The sequence below is a fragment of the Mus pahari genome, chromosome 11 (genome assembly GCF_900095145.1).
Source record: "Mus pahari chromosome 11, PAHARI_EIJ_v1.1, whole genome shotgun sequence".
Classification (NCBI taxonomy): domain Eukaryota; kingdom Metazoa; phylum Chordata; class Mammalia; order Rodentia; family Muridae; genus Mus; species Mus pahari.
Genome location: NC_034600.1, coordinates 55,595,622 through 55,599,841, shown reverse-complemented (window position 1 = coordinate 55,599,841; position 4,220 = coordinate 55,595,622). Strand labels below are relative to the sequence as shown.

Below are 4,220 nucleotides of genomic sequence, written 5' to 3'. Positions count from 1 at the left end.
CCCTGATTCTGAAGCTTTCCTAGTATGCGTGCCCATGAGTGGGAGGAGGCGGTCTTAGGGCCATCTTTGTAGCACATTCAGTGCAGCTCCAGAGTGAAGCACATGCTTCCAGTATAATCTGCACAGGTATGGCCCTGAGAGATCTGTCCAGATTCATTCTGAAGCTGCCAGCTCTTGTGCTTCCCTCCATCACAGAACAGGATGCTCAGCTGTGTTTGAGCAATGGTTGCTGTTACCGTTTGGTGACGAAGCATCCCCCTAAATGTTCGAGTCTTGAAGAGTTGGTTCTTGTACTGGTATTGTTGAGGGGTGACTAGATCATAAGTCTATTAGATCATGAGAGTGTGGACTTTATTATAGTATTAGTATATTGATGAGTTCATAACTAAATAGGTTATTAGGAGACAGGGCTGTTTGCAGAAAGAAGGTCACTGGGGAAGATTTTTGGAGGGTGCTCTCTCTCTCTCTCTCTCTCTCTCTCTCTCTCTCTCTCTCTCTCTGTGTGTGTGTGTGTGTGTGTGTGTGTGTCTATCTCTCTATCTCTGTCTGTCTGTCTGTCTCTCCTCTTCCTTCTCTCTGTCTCTCTCTGTTTCTCCCTCTCCCTCTCCCTCCCTCTCTCTCTCCTTCCCCCTTCTCTTCTTTCCTCTTTCCTCTTATTTTCTCCCTTCCTTTCTTGAGGTACATAGATTTCTTCCATTCTGCTTCAGACATGGTGTTTCTGCCTCACCACAGGCCCACGATGAAGGCCAACATAACTGTGACCTGGACTTGAAAGTGGATGTGTCATTTATCTTTCCGAGGCCGTCCCAGACCTCTGCTTTCCATCCAAGGGCAGCATATTCCATAGTCTCTTCATGTAGAGCAACCAGAACTATCTCCACATATCAGCAAATATTTCCCAGGAAACAGTCACACTTCCTGTTGCTGGTGAGGACCACTAACTCAGATGGCCCCTGCACCAGTTGAAACGTAGTTTGGCTTTGCGTCTCAAAGATTGAAAATAGCAAGGACTTGTTACAGAAGTTTTTCATTTATTGAAATCAGAACTGTTAAGGCAGCTAGTCCTTGCCAAGTTATCAAGGTCCCAGACTTCTTTTGTTATTTTGCCAGCCATTGAGTATTGTCTTGCTCTGCCATCATAGCTACCTCTCAGTGGGCAGATGTTAGAAATGAGATGGGGTGGGAAGAACTACGCTGCTTTCTTATTATGGTCTGTATGTTTCATTTGTAATTACTCTCACCTCAGTGACCAGTGTTTAGTCACATGAGTATATATAGTTGAAATTAGGATGGTGGTCTTTCATATGGGCTGTCATGGACCAAATTAATTTAGCACCTTTTGTTTGATAGTTGTTTTGATTCTTAAAATTCTCGCTTGGTGGGGGATGGGCTTGCAGAATGTGTACTTGGCTGACTTGGGGACCTGGGATGCACAATCCCTTTCCCTCTGTGGTCTTACACTCTTTTTGGTCAACAGAGCCCTCAAGACCCAGTTGTCTGAGTCATTGAATAACACAGCCTTGCAGAGCTGCTCCAAATTTAAGAGGAGACTGAGCTCAGATTGAGAACGAACTCTAAAGGACAGAAGATCCCTAGTGACTATGGACAGAACTATGTCACTGCTGAGGTCAAAGCCTGAAGCTCTCACTTTAAAAGTGTGTGTGAAAAGAGGGCTAGAAAAGATTTGAAGAGCAAAGTAAGGCCCTTCCAAGGTGTCAGAAACTCTAGCCAAACTGGGTGACTTCTAAGACAATGGAGGCAGTAGTCAGGACAAGAGGAGAATCAAGATTTTTTTCTTGGTACAGTCTTATTGTGACATAATAGGTTTTGCCTCTGGAATTGTTCATTTGTTAATTTACTTAAAAATAATTTATTAATAAGTTGGTTATTGTGCCTTTTTCTCTTCAAGACTGGAATTATAAGATGGTAGACTGTTGTCCCTCTGTGAACTGCTAATAATCAGATAGGGTAACACACACCCAGAACCTTGTACTTTATATTACTTATTGTAGCTGTAGTTAATTATTTACATGACTGTTTAAGTATGTAATGTATAATTAACTACTTAATTATATCATTATATAATTACATAGGTAGTGCCATTTTCTCCAGGTAAGATGTTTATTTTTAAAACGTGCTAAATTGGAATGTGCTTGCTTTCTAGCCCAAAATGCCATGTAGTTTTTCTGCTAAACAGCAAAGGTGCATTATGAGTTATACTTTGTGCTTACAAAACTTTTAGGAGTCTTGATCAGGCTATGGTTATTGTTATCACATGTTTAAAACATTTTACTGCAAAGTACCATGTGCAAATATATAAATGATCTATCGTAACTGAATAGCATCCATGAGTTACTGTAACATAAACAATCATCTATGCCTCTAGGGCAGAACTGAATACTCCATTCCCACATTCACCTTCATGCCTATGCAATCACCATCCAATTATTTCTCAAAAACATCAGCTCTGCTCCTTCCTGTTCCAGAGACAGCCACATCTTCTTGTGCAGTGCCAGCCTCGTCCCATAGACAAAATGGTGAAGGTCTGTGTGAACGGATTTGGTCGTATTGGAAGCCTGGTTACCAGGGCTGCCTTCTGCTCTCCACATGGCAAAATAGAGATTGTTGCCATCAACGACCCCTTCATTGACCTCAACTACATGGTCTACATGTTCCAGTATGACTCCACCTATGGCAAATTCAATGGCACAGTCAATGCTGAGAATGGGAAGCTTGTCATCAATGGGAAGCCCATCACCATCTTCCAGGAGCGAGACCCCGCTAACATCAAATGGGGTGATGCTGGTGCTGAGTATGTCGTGGAGTCTACTGGCGTCTTCACCACCATGGAGAAGGCCGGGGCCCACTTGAAGGGTGGGGCTAAAAGGGTCATCATCTCTGCCCCTTCTGCTGATGCCCTCCTCACCATGTTTGTGATGGATGTGAACCACGAGAAATATGACAACTCACTCAAGATTGTCAGCAATGCACCCTGCACCACCAACTGCTTAGCCCCCCTGGCCAAGGTCATCCATGACAACTTTGGCATCCTGGAAGGGCTCATGACCACGGTTCATGCCATTACTGCCACTCAGAAGACTGTGGATGGCCCCTCTGGGAAGCTGTGGCGTGATGGCCATGGGGCTGCCCAGAACATCATCCCTGCATCCACTGGTGCTGCCAAGGCTGTGGGCAAGGTCATCCCAGAGCTGAACAGGAAGCTCACTGGCATGGCCTTCCGTGTTCCTACCCCCAATGTATCTGTCGTGGATCTAACATTCCACCCGGAGAAACCTGCCAAGTATGACAACATCAAGAAGGTGGTGAAGCAGGCATCTGAGGGCCCACTAAAGGGCATCCCAGGCTACACTGAGCACCAGGTTGTCTCCTGCGACTTCAACAGCAGCTCCCACTCTTCCACCTTCGATGCCAGAGCTGGCATTGCTCTCAATGACAACTTTGTCAAGCTCATTTCCTGGTATGACAATGAATACAGCTACAGCAACAGGGTGGTGGATCTCATGGCCTACATGGCCTCCAAGAAGTAAGAAGCCGTGGACCACCCACCCCAGCAAGGACTCCGAGAGCAAGAGAGAGGCCCTCAGTTGCTGAGGAGTCACTATCCCAACTCGGCCCCCAACACTGAGCATCTCCCTCACAATTTCCACCCCAGACCCCCATAATAACAGGAGGGGCCTAGAGAGTCCTCCCTACTCTATTGAATACCATCAATAAAGTTCACTGCACCCCCCCCCCAAAAAAAAAACCATCAATACTGGGCTGGGAAAAGAGAGTTAGGTTTTGATACATCATATCTTTTGAGAGTCATATCTTTTATTTCTTCCTTCCTTCATTTATTTATTTCTATGTGTATGAGTGTTTGGCCTGAATGCATGCCTGTGCACTGCAGGTATTCAGTGCCCATGGAGGGCAGACAAGGACAACAAATCTCCAGGGACTGGAGGTATAGATGGTTGTGAGCCACCATATGAGAGCTGGGTGTGAACCAGAGTGGTCCTCTGAAAGAGCATCCAGTGCTCTTAGCCTCTGAGCCATCTCTCCAGCCACACTTTTCTTAAGGTAACTATTTTTAGTTTTATGTTTTAGTGAAAAATTGTTATCTGACTATATTATTTTAGTCCACAAGAGAAATATTTGAAATAGGGGCCACTTCAAAATTCAGTCAGTAAAGAGCAGTTCTGATCTGAGGCGCTTCATTT

General features: G+C 44.9%; 1 pseudogene across 1 annotated transcript; it reads left to right on the top strand.

Moving 5' to 3' along the window:
- The first annotated feature begins 2,522 nt into the window (after positions 1-2,522).
- Positions 2,523-3,548, top strand: LOC110328938 (annotated as a pseudogene). Its single transcript, XR_002380896.1, has one exon. The product of XR_002380896.1 is annotated as a glyceraldehyde-3-phosphate dehydrogenase pseudogene (transcript).
- Positions 3,549-4,220: the final 672 nt, after the last annotated feature.